The following is a 13,130-nucleotide window of genomic DNA, read 5'->3' as shown; positions in this document are numbered from 1 at the left end:
TCGTACTAGGGATCAAATCCAGGGCCTTGTACATGCTAGGCAAGCACTCTACCACTGAGCCATATCCTCAGCCCCCTAAAAAAAAAAAAAAAAAGTATAATTAAAGATCATTAGAACAGAGGGAAAGGAAGAGGGCGAGGAGAGGAGGGAGGGAAAGAGGAATTACCGGGGACTGAATTAGAACAAATCATATTCCATGTTTTTATAATTATTTAAGAATGAATCCTAATGTTATGTATAACTAAAAAGAACCAATAAAAATACAAAAAAAGAAAGGGTCCCTTAAGCATTAATTATAGTATCATGTTTATATATGGCCTTTGGAATACGTTTGCAAAAATTAACACTAGGCTTGTGTCTTCAGTGGAGAGGAATGATGTCGTATTCGGCTCTGAGAAACACCAAATGTATCAAATAACAACCAAGGTGTGCATTAAACATCCACAGAGAGCTGTCGTAAGCCTTTGCCTTCAGATCTCTCGTTCTCTTATTATTATTTATTGACTTTACTAAAATGTTTACAAAGCTTAACATGTAAACTCGCCAAAGCTATGTGAAGATGACTTTATTCATGTTGGATGCAATCCAAAGGCACACTTCCGCAGACCCAGGCTTGGAGCAGTTGGGGCAGAGGTAGGAAGACCCAACATGGACAGGAAATGCAACATACCCCTGACCAGACCAAAGGAGGAACGCAGGCATGGCTAGCCATGCACTTCCTACTCTTTTTCCAGGCTGAATATTAAGAAAGGGACTGAAAACACCATTGTCTTTGACTCTCACTGATTAATCAGAAAGCACTGTTTGCGTAAGGATCAAATGCCAAAACCTGATCCCTTTCTAAAATGCCACTTTAAAGTTCACACCTGTGTGCCCAATGCTGTGTTGATGGCGTTAGATGATTGTCAGCAAATTTGAGCAAGTAATCTGTAAGTGCCACATCAACACACAGCCTCTATAAAAGCAGCCAAGCTCTCCTGCCAGCCAGCAAGAACTCACAAGAGCTGCCGAAGAGTGAGGCCCTGCATTAGGATGAATGGGCTCCTTCTGACTTTTGCTCTGGGACTGGCCTATGTTGCCCAGAATTTGAATGGAGAAATGGCTTCAGGTCAGCAGAGAAAGGTACCAATGTGGAGGCCTGATTCAGAGCTGTCGAATTATCCGTGGGACTGTCTGTGCCTGAGCCTGTGCTTGTGTGTGTGTGTGTATGTATGCAGATGCGTGTGTATGTGCATGTGTGTGTGTGATGTTGGGTTCAGAATTCAGAATTTTACCTTGACTTGCCTCAATAACAAAAATCACTAAAATTATGACAGTGCTTGTCACAATAATCAGTTGCCATGTTCAAACTACAAGCCCATAAGCCGAAATTCTTCATGTTGTTCACAAACACAGACGTGAGCCTGATTTCACAAGTCTTGCTGTGTTTTCAGTTTTGCCTCTGAGTAATGCAGCAACATTAGAAGGTTTTTGTATTGTTTGGTTTAGTTTGGTTTGGTTTGGTTTGGTTTTTTGGTACTAGGGACTGAACCCAGGGGCACTTAACCACGGACCCACATCCCTGGCCCTTTTTATGTTTTATTTAGAGACAGGGCCTCACTAAGTTGCTGTGGCTGGCTCTAAACTTGCTGTCCTCCGGCCTCAGCCTCCCCAGACACTGGGATTACAGGTGTGCGTCACCTGGCCCAGCCCATCAGAAGATTTTATTATCCAACAGTTGGATTTGCTTTGTTTTGTTTTTCATTTTTAAAAAGTCTCACATAGAGCAAAGGGCATCCTAACACATCTCCTGTGAATGTTCTTTTTAGTTTATAAAAAGATGGAATACTGTGTACTTGGTGGCCAACAAACCGAAAATGATAAATGAAAATGGACCACTAAGAATTTACCTCCATAGCACTGAAAAGCTGTTCAATGGCGACATCAACCTCACCTTTTATCTCAGGTGGGTGCCCATTCGCAGATAGTGCTAGATTAACATCTTAAAAACCCAGAGGAAGGGCTGGGGTTGAGGCTCAGCACTTGCCTAGCATGTGTGAGGCACTGGGTACGATTCTCAGCACCACATACAAATAAATAAATAAAATGAAATAAAATTTAAAAATCTTAACAAGTAGATGTTATGTATAAGAAAAGTCATAGCATCCTCCACAGTACACAAACTAGAAACAACCCAATGTGCATCAACTTTAAAATACATGAATAAATGGTGGTGTTCTCATAAGGTGGCATATTTTATATGTTTTTATAGACATAGCAATGAAAGAGAGCAAATGAAGGCTACATATATAGACATGGGTTAAGCTCACAACCACGAGATGGAGTGGAAAAAGCTAGACAGAGGCCAGGTGCAGTCGGCCCACCTTCAATCCCAGCAACTCAGGAGGCTGAGTCAGGAGAATTGCAGGTTTGAGGCCAGGCTCCGCAACTTAGTGAGGCCCTGTCTCAAGATAAAAAATAAAGGTCTGAGATGTAGCTCAGTGGTAGAGTGCCCCTGGATTTAATTCCCAGTGGAGGAGGGGAGCGGGGAACGAAGGGAAAAATAAAAGGAAGCTAGACAGAGAAGAGCTCATACATTGCACTCCATTTGAGTATATCAAAAGCAGATGGTTCAATGTGTGGGGGTAGAAATCAGAATGCGGGTTAGAAATTTGAGAAAACTGCACTTTAAACTGGGAGGATGCAGAAGAGTCTCCTAAATTTCTGGAAATGCTCTATTCTCAATCTGATGACACATGGCTGTACACATATGTAAAAACCAATCTTTCTATTCACATTTGCACACTTTAATGAATGTTTCTTATGTCTCAATCAAAAAAGGCAGTAAAAGCACCCTGTGCTTGAGCACTGAGGTACCAGTGACAGAGCCTGGGCCGGTCACCTCTGCATTGTGACATTTTCTTCAGATACACGTTTTTCATAGACCAAAGAACTCTTAGGGAATGTAACCAAATAAATGGATCGCTTGTCCTGGCAGAATGACCCTTGCAGCTACTCATTAAGTATTTCTTTTATTTAATTATTTATTTTTTTGTGGTGCTGGGGATTGAACCCAGGGCCTTGTGCATGCAAGGCAAGCACTCTACCGACTGAGCTATATCCCCAGCCCCAAGTATTTCTTTTAATTGATGAATTTTGTGACCGTTTCACTAATTCAAAATTGCTTTGTTTTCAAGGGTTAATTGCACATGCCAAACATTCAGCCTCCAAGCATCAAAAACTGAAGATATGTGGTACAGCATGTCCTGTGAGTATGATCGGTCATCTGTGGTGCTTTTGCTTTAAAATATGGTCATGGCTTGCACAACAGCGTTTCAGTCTAGGACTGACCAAACATGACAGATCCCGTGAGACTCCATTGGCCCATGATGTCGTAACCATGAGTTTGTGTAAGTGCATGCTGTGATCATCAGACGACAGCAAAATCACCTAAAGACACCTTTCTCAGGAGAAGTGTCCTTAAGCAAGGATCGATTGCAGAAGTATGTATAAATGTTATACTGCTTTGTTAATATCCACAATGGTGAGGACGATGACCACTAAAAAGAGACTGGATTCCTAGGAGGCTCCCAGGAACCTGGCGCTGTGGAGGGGTTTGCATGACTTACTCTCTCTGCTTCTCACAAGTCCCTGTTTAGAGAAATAAGAAACAGGCACATACGCAAAGGTTCGTAAATCTTCCCAAAGACATACAAGGTGGCAGAGCAGGAATTCCACCCTGAATATCTGGCTCTGAAATCATTTTCCTTAATATCCAGGGTATTTACTGGTAGCCAACGATGGGCCAGTCTGCATCTGCTCTGTGCAGCAAACTAGCCTCGTGATCACTCAGCTCCTCGTTTTTTCATATAAAAAAAGAATTAATGTCAATGACAGTAGCCTCATCATTGGGTCTGTGGTTTGAGGTGTTTTTGTTTTCGTGGGTTTTGTTGTTATTTGTTTGTTTGTTTGAGAGAGGATCTCACTAAGTTGTTTAGGGCCTCACTAAATTGCTGAGGCTGGCTTTGAACTTGCAATCCTCCTGCTTCAGCTTCCCAAGGCTCTGGGATTACAGGTGTGCACCACTGTATCCAGCTTGGGTCTATGTTTTTTAAAATGTACAAAGCACATTTATTTATTGGGTTATGCTGATAATATATATATAAAATATGTGGCCAGGTGTGGTGACACATGCCTGTAATTCCAGTGGCTTGAGAGGCTGAGGCAGGGGGATTACAAGTTCAAAGCAAGCCTCAGCAATTTAGCGAGGCCCTGAGCTATTCAGCAAAACCCTGTCTCTAAATAAAGTACAAAAAAGGGCTAGAAATGTGACTCAGTAGTTAAGTGCCTCTGAGTTCAATCCCTGGTACCAAAAAAGAAAAAAAAATAAGCTGTGTAAGAGTAAAATCCTTGAATAATTGTCAAATAGGATCATGAGCAATGCAAAAGAGTTTTGGTGTTTTGTTTTTTGTTTTTTTTTTTTTTTTTTTGCAATCTAGAGAGAAAATGATTCATGTTTACATTGTTCCTTAGACAATCTTGCTTAAGATATGTGTTTATATTGAAATTCTAAAATAACAATAAAGGGGCTGGGGATGTGCCTCAAGTGCTAGCGCGCTTGCCTGGCATGCATGCGACCTGGGTTCGATCCTTAGCACCACATACAAACAAAGATGTTGTGTCCGCCTGCCACAGTCTGGCTGGGCACAAATGCCGCAGTCTGGCTGGGCACACAATCACGAGCCACCACACAGCTTGTAGATTCAAACAGCAACTCTTTATTCCCGAACTCACACCAGCCGTCTACAAACACGTTCTGGGGAAATCCACGTTCTCTGCCCAAATCCACGTTCTCTCCCAAATTCACGTTCTCTCCCAAATTCACCTTCACTGGGCTTCTGTCTCCCAAAATATACTCTGAATCCCGTGAGAACTCAAGGGGAACTTAGGCAGCAGGATACGCCCTATTCCCAGCAGGAATAATCTTAAACCTTAAACCTGGAACCTAAACCGGGAACGCCCTAATCCGCCTTGGTCCTTGAGCAAGGTCACCTACATTCAATGTCACTGCAACATGGGGTACGCTGGCAAGGAAATTGTCATACCTACTTGGCTAATGGCTCCCAGCATCCGCTGAAAACTAAATAATAAATATTAAAAATAAATAAATAAAATAACAATAAAGCACCATTTTCATCACCATTATTATAGAGAAATAATACCAAAATATTTGTATTACACTGACATTCTTTAAGACCAGAAGGACATCAGCTTTGATTCATGGACCCAGTAATTGGAAATAGCATCTAAATGATGCTATTCTTGACCCTTCCAGCATAAAAGTTCTCAAGTTCATGCCTTGGGTGTGCTTTTGTTTAGATAAAAATAATGATTTGCATCTGAGTCTCTGTGTTATGTATAATTCCATCTGCAACCCAGCAAGTTCACAATCATATCTGCAGCAACCAGATATGATTGCTTCCATCATGCCCTCTGGTACAGCTGTCAATCACGTGCAAGAAATGGATTATCAGGCAAAATATCTAAATAAATCTGCAAAATTCACAGAAAAGAATTCAAGGAAAATGAAAGGCTTTATTGAAAGAAGAAAACAGTTTGCAAACACGGAAGAGGCAGTATTCAACACCAAGGAAATTGAGGGAACAGAGGGAGGGGCCGGTTTACACATGGAAGCCCCCCTCCCCATATACCCCCACCTCCCATGCTCCCTCCACCCCTATGCGCCAGGTTCCTGTTCCCTCTGATTATGCAAAGGACGCGTGCAAGGCGTTTCAGAGCCTCCTAGGAATCCCAGTCTCTTTTTAGCAGTCATCGTCCTCACCATTATGGGTATTAACAAAGCAGTATAACATTTATACATACTTCTGCAATCGCGCCTTGCTTAAGGACACTTCTCCTGAGAAAGGTGTCTTCAGGTGATTTTGCTGTCGTCTGATGATCACAGCAATCCTGATTGATTGGTTTCATGAAATGCGGGAGATGTGCAACCACAACTATTCCTGATTGGTTGATATTTACGTACAACATTGGTCAGACCTGGGTCACAGAAATTTAGTGGGGGTGTGGCGGGGTGGAGGTGTCTGTTTATCTAGGCGGCTTAAACAAGAGCCGACTTCAGAGAGGACCGCCAAGATCAACCTCAATTGGTGGTTCTTCCAAGAGCACAGAGCACCTGTGACCATACCATCAGCAAATGGCTCTCAGACCCTCAGCCACTTGTGACCCTTCTTGGAGACTCAGTTGTTGTTGTTGTTGTTTTAATTTCTTTTAGTTGTAGTTGGACACAATACCTTTATTTTATTTATTTTATGTGGTGCTGAAGATCGAACCCAGGGCCTTGCACATCATGCTAGGGGAGCGCTCTACACTGAACCACCACCCCAGCCCTGCCCCCCGCCTACACACAGGTTTTTTTGTTTGATTTTGTTTGTTTGTTTAAAGCACACTCAGGGCCTCACCATGCCTGCTGGGCAAGCACCCTATCTCTGGGCTGCACCCCAACACACCCGCAAGCTGGTTTTGTTTTTTGAAGGCGGGATCTCACTAAATTGTGCATCTTGCCTCTGCCTCCCAAGTAACTGGGATTAAGGTGTGAGCCACAGCACCCACCTTCAATTTTCCTTTAAAAAGGAGAGAAAGAGATTAAAAGAATTTTGGCAGTAAGATATGTAAACAGCCTGATTTCCCCACGTTAAATTAGGAAGCCACAGAAGGAGGGTTGCACTGATCTATGGTCAGAAATGTTATTTTCCAAATTTGAATAATTTGTCTGTTGGTTGCTAGGATGCTCAATATGAGTACAATACAAAGGTGTACCACCTCACTTCTCAACTGCTAATTAAACTCTAATATATAATTTGAATTTTAAACTATAAAATGTAATGCATATGCCAATACATGTGTAAATTTCTAAACTAAGAAAAATACCAGGTTAGGGTTGTAGCTCAGTGGTAGAGCACTTGCCTGGCATATGTGAAGCACTGGGTTCGATTCTCAGCATCACCTAAAAATAAATAAATAAAGGTCCATCAACAACTAATAACAATGTTTTAAAAAAAAAAAAAAAAGAAAGAAAAGAAAAATACCTGTAATTCCAGCGGCTTGGGAGACTGAGGCAAGAGGATCACAAGTTGAAAGCCAGCCTCAGAAACTTAGCGAGACCCTGTCTCAAATTAAGAAATAAAAAGGTCTGGGGATGTGGCTCAATGGTTGAGTGCCCCGGGTACCAAGAAAGGTCCCTGATGCATCCTTCAGAAGCAGATGACCTTGCTGTCCTGGGATGTCCTGCCTGTGACAGGCTAAAGATGAGTCATGACGATTTCTTCAGTGTTGCAGATGAACTTCCTCCATCACTAAGGCAAGACTGTCCATCTCTGTTTCACTACAGACTCGGGGATAAGCTATTTCTATTTCATAGAAGATCTCAAGAGAGCGTGTGCGATTTCTCTGGTCAACATAAGCAAGGAAGGCCACGTGACCTCTATGCTGTCTGCCTTCGGTAGGTGTGACATCCCCACCTCTTGGGAGTAAGGAGGTGGTGGCAGTAGGTGCCCTTCTCGCATCTGCTGTTGCCAGCCCTGTGTGTGACGAGGAGGCAGCTCTTGAACTCGCTGTGTCAGGAGATCTGGGTGAGGCCTCTGAAAGGATTTAGGAGGAAAGGTGCAGTCAGTCCTCCTCTGTTCTGGAGATTCTGGCATCTGAGGAGATAAAGCCCTCCATCCTCCCCACCCTGCCTCGCCCTTCCCTAACACAGCCACTTAACTTAGGGAAGCAAGCTCTGGAAAGGGGACAAAGAGGTCCAGGTGACCCAGAAACGAACGACTTGTCCACAGGGACAAGTCTCAAATGCATCACACCTACAGAAAGAAGGCAGATGCAAAAAGGCTGTCCATGTGTGGTCCCCAGTCAGGTGACAGTCTGGGAAAGGCAAAACCCCAGGCACAGAGAATGATTGGAGGTTGACAAAGCTTGGTGTCAGGGGAGTATACGGCCCTGGGGCAGCTGAGGGAGCTGGGAGGGCTGGGATCCGCATGAGCATCTTCTGTCTCGGTGCTGGTGAGTGACAGACCCTACACTTGCTGAAACTTGTAGAAATGCATCTTCAAAAGGGTGGATTTCACCGTCTGTAAATTCAAAAATGAATGTTAAGGAAGTTGAGAAAATGACAAGACACAGCAGACCCAGTGGCTCCTGAGGGTCATATGATTGCCTCAAACCAGAATTTGTCATTTCTTTGGAGTTTCCCCTGCAGAGTAAAGAACTCAGTGACATGATTCTCTAATTCGGTGGTTCCCAAACTTGTCCCCACAATGCATCTCCTGGGCAGGATTTTTTTTTTAATTGTGGTAAAATACACATAACATAAAATTTACCATTTTGACCATTTGAAAGTGCCCAATTTGGTGGCTTTTCGCACACTCTGTTGTCCAGCGACAACTTCCAGGACCTTTCGCACCCCTGACGCAGTCACTCCCCCTTGCCACCCCCTATCCCAGGTCTTGGCAACCGCTAATCTGCTGTCTTTCATATAAATGGAATCGTAGGCTGTGTGGTCTTCTGTTTCTCGCTTGGCAAAATGTCGTCCTGGTTGATCCATGATCCATCTGTATGGATGGTCCATTCCTAACTACCACTGAATACTTCACTGACCCATAACCACATCCTGTTCATCCATCTGTCCGTTGATGGACACTCTGAGTGGCTCCCATCTTTGGGCTATTGTGAGGAGCGAGCTCTAGTGTGTGAGTTGCTGTTTGATCTTGGGGGTATACGCCTGGGAGTGGAATTGCTGGGCCCTGTGGTGACTCCAAGTTTCACTCACTGGGGAAAACCTGGTACCTATGTCTCACCCCCAGAGCGTAACCCAGGCTTTCCTAGGGAAAGGACAAGGTTGGAAGCATCCTGAGCAGATCGTAACACAAGCCCCTAGTGCTCAGCAATCACTCCATAGAGCAGGTCTCCAAAGTGTCCCACAGGGCATCTAAGAGACATCGGTCAGTGTTCCACAGAGAGGGATCCACATTTGGAAAAAAGCAGATGGGAATGAAAGCAGCTATAGTAAGATCCAAGATTGTGAATGATTTTTTTTTTATTTTTTTACTTTTTAATTGGCACATAATTTACAGGGTACACATATTCAATAAATGTGATCATTCAATAACTATCATCCACAATATGTAATGAGCAGACAAGGGTGCTTACCGTTGATTATTATTATTATTTTCAATATTTATTTTTAATATTTATTAGTTGTAGTTGGACACAATACTTTTACTTCACTTATTTATTTTTATGTGGTGCCAAGGATCGAACCCAGGGTCTCACATGCGAGGCGAGCGCTGTACCGCTGAGCCACAACCCCAGCCCAATTATTATTAATTAATTATTAATTAATTAGGATAATTTTGAGGTGATGCCACAAACTTTTATCATTTCTTTTTCCTGAGAACATTCACATCAGCTACTTTGAAATATGCAATTAATTATTGTCAACCACAGTTTTTATCCTGCTGTGCTGTGAGACCTTACGTGTTATTCCTTCTGTCCAGCTGTATCCTCGAACGCACTGACCCTTCTGTCCTCATCTCCCCGCTTCTCCACCCCTTCCCAGGTCTGGCAACCATTATTCTGCTCTCAACTTCTATGAGACCAGCTTTTTTAGCTTCCACATATAAGTGAGAACAAGCTGTGCTTGTGTCTCTGTGCCTGGCTCATCTCACGGGCCTACTGCACTCCAAGCTCACCCATGTCGCCAGAAATGCAGGATTTTGTCCTTCTTATGGCTGGATAACCTTCCACCCTGTATATGGACCCCACATTTTCTTGATCCCGGCATCCACCTTTGGACACTGGTTGATTCTGCGTCATGGCTATTACGGATCGTGCTGCCGTCAGCAGGGGAGTGCGGATGTCTCCTTGACATCCCGATTTCCTTTCTTTTGGATATAAACCTGATGGTGGGATGGCTGGGTCTGTGAATGACTTTCAGATCTCCAAATCACCCACAGGACAGAGGAGAGATTCTCTTTAGTGTTTCCAGTAGTAAGGATCAGATTTGGGGGAAAAAAATGGGAGAGAACTGGTATCACAGGTGTCTTCATCCATGAGTGGTCTCCTCAAGGGGTGTTTCCAGTGACCCTGTCCAGTGTCCAGCTCATCTTTTCCAGCTGAGAGCAAAGAGCCAGGGATCAGTCCCCTGGGTTTGGCTACAGGGAGAGGAAATGATGCCCATTTTGGTGTTCTGACCTCCACGCCCGTGAGTTATGGGGTCCTCCCCTTTCCTCAACCCGTGGCTGGAGTTCAGAGCCCCTCAAGAACCTGACGAGTTTCTGGAAAGGGAAACGGGGGGAGGGTTCCTTCTGTTGCAAAGGAGGACTCAGAAAAGCCCGGATCACTCTCTTGAAAATGCTTTTCCCTGGAACCCTCTTTGCACGTCATCTCTAATAAATAACCATTTGGGATTTTGTCCTTTAAAATGTCCTTTTAATTTTGTCCTTTCCCAAGTCCCAGTCCCGGAGCAGGATCTGATCCCTGAAGACTATAAGCGTTTCAAGGACAACATAAAGGAAATGAAAGTTCCACTCAAAAACATCATCAAAATCAGTGACACGGGTAAGTCCCTGTGTTTCTTTCAGGGTATTGCTCATGAAATCAGAAAATATAATGTTAAAATATAAATCGAGGCCGGGCACGGTGGCACACGCCTATAATCCCAGCGGTTCGGGAGGGTGAGGGAAGAGACCCAGAGTTCAAAGCCACCTTCAGCAAAGGTGAGGCACTAAGCAACTCAGTGAGACCCTGTCCCCTGTCTGTAAATAAAATACAAAATAGGGCTGAGGATGAGCTCAGTGATCGAGTGGCCCTGAGTTCAATCCCCAATAATCCCCCCAAAAATATATAGATAGATAGATATAAATTGACCTTACTTCAGATAATATATTTCCCATTAAGTTCTTAAGTAGGAGAAAAGCATTAATCTGGCCATCTCTCTTTGCAGACACCTGTCCCCGTGACAACAGTTAGGTAAGTGGACACCAATTTAACAGACGGTTCCTGGATTTTGTTAGTCGGTAGAGATGTCTGGTGATCAAGGGTCAATCTGTGGATTCTCAAACCTTCGATGCTACTGCACTGTCCTTTCCAAAAGTTATTGTTTACCCCTTACCCAACAACTGGATATTTACCATTCGGAGAATTCCTTTGGTTCTTGAGTTTATTTTGGTCTCCAAGTTCCTGTTTCTAAAGCCATGTGCTAGGAGTGCAGCAGATCTCTGAGGATCATGCATATAATAGGAGCCTAGGAGAGAGTTGAAATTGTCTGAATTTATCCAAGTATATGGGGGTGGGGGGGGACATCGATGAAGACAGTATAGATCTTCAGAGTTCAGCTGGGACTGCTCCCTGTCTCTTCTTTGTCCATGGCTTTGGGACAGGTGTTCATGAAGGAAACTACAGACAGATCATCTTACTCTTATTTTTATTTTTTGAGGATCTAGTAAACATCACTACTTGTTCCAGAGTATAGTATAGATGAATAGATATATGGGTGGCTAGATGGTAGGTAGGTTAGGTAGATAGGTAGGTAGATACAGAGAGAGAGAGAGAGAGAGAGAGAGAGAGAGAGAGAAAGTCTAACTATAAATCAGATGCCATTGTTTATTCATGATGAGCTAAGAAAGTCAGCAATTCAGGAGCAGAGTCTAGGGAAGGGACAACAGACATCATGTCAGGCCACAAAAATGGCAAGAAGAAGCCCCAGAAGCTGGCCACGGAGATGGACAGGGAACATAAGGCCTCTAAACAGAACTCAAAGAGTAGCAGAAAAAACTCAAGGAGACCCAGGTGTGGTGGCCCACGCCTGCAATCCCAGCAGCTCGGGAGGCCGAGGCAGGAGGATCCTGAGTTCAAAGCCAGCCTCAGCAACTCAGCGAGGCCCTCAGCAACTCAGTGAGACCCTGTCTCTAAATAAAATATAAAAGGGGCTGGGGATGGGGCTCAGGTCCATTGCCCCTGGATTCAATCCCCAGTACCAAAGCGGGGAAGAAACATTTTGAGGAGCTCAAAGCAGAGGCTGCCGGGAAGGCACCTGGCCAACAGGGGCAGTGAAGAAATCCAGCAAAGGAGGAAGCCGTTCCCCACCTGGTGCCAAGGGGACCCTTGATTCCATTCCTATTTGAACATCCAGATTCCCTGCCATCGCCCCTTTGGCCACCAAGAACAAGAATGAGGTGTTGTCTTGGAGCCTGTTTTACACTTAGGAACAAACTTTTGTTTGCAAAGAATTATAGAGTGGCAAAAGGAAGGAAGGGGAAGTCGATGAATTGAAAAGACTTTAATACACACCTAATTTTTTTTAAAGCATACATGGGTGCATCGTAATGAAGTTGCTAGAAACCAGTGATAAAGGGAATATCTTTTTTCCCCCACATTTTTAATTGATACATTATGTTGTGCACAGTGGTGCATATTTAATTTTATAAAAGGGAGCCAGGGGTGGTGTTCCCCGACACAGGACACCCCAGCTGGGCACTGGCCCTGCCTCTGGCTGCCCTGGAGAACACTGAGCTTCCCGGAATTCTGGGGGGACCGGGGCACCAAAGGCAACACCTGCTACTGCTATCACTTGCCCGATTGTCCTCAAGACTCTGCCAGCTCCTGGCTGGGGACCTCAAATAGTACAGTCGAATTTTTCTACAGTGATTTAAAGGTTTGACCTCTGCACTATCCAGTTGGGAATCCACCAGCCATGGGTGACTCTGGAACATTAGAAAAGTGTCTCGCACCACTGAGGCATTTGAATTTAATTTTATTTAAATGCGGTTCATTTTACTTTAATTAGCTTAAATAGCCACATGGGCCCCGTGGCTGCTCTATTGGTCAGCACCCATCTAGATGAAATAAATGCAAAGTCAACAGTTTCTCCAAAGTATCTCCCCTGCCACTGAGACTTTCTAAATCCTACAAAATAATGGTGTTTCTTGAGATGTTAGCTTTTCGACATATCCCGACACAAATTTTAAACCTTGTTTTGGAGGAGGGAGGTAAAGAAGTTCTAGTGTTCTACAGCACGTCAAAGTAAATACCATCTACAACAAAAATAATTGTACATTTTCAATAACTAGAGTAGAAGA

This window comes from Marmota marmota, unplaced genomic scaffold, assembly GCF_001458135.2.
Source record: "Marmota marmota marmota unplaced genomic scaffold, marMar, whole genome shotgun sequence".
In the NCBI taxonomy this organism is placed as follows: Eukaryota; Metazoa; Chordata; class Mammalia; order Rodentia; family Sciuridae; genus Marmota; species Marmota marmota.
This window is presented reverse-complemented; position numbering follows the sequence as displayed.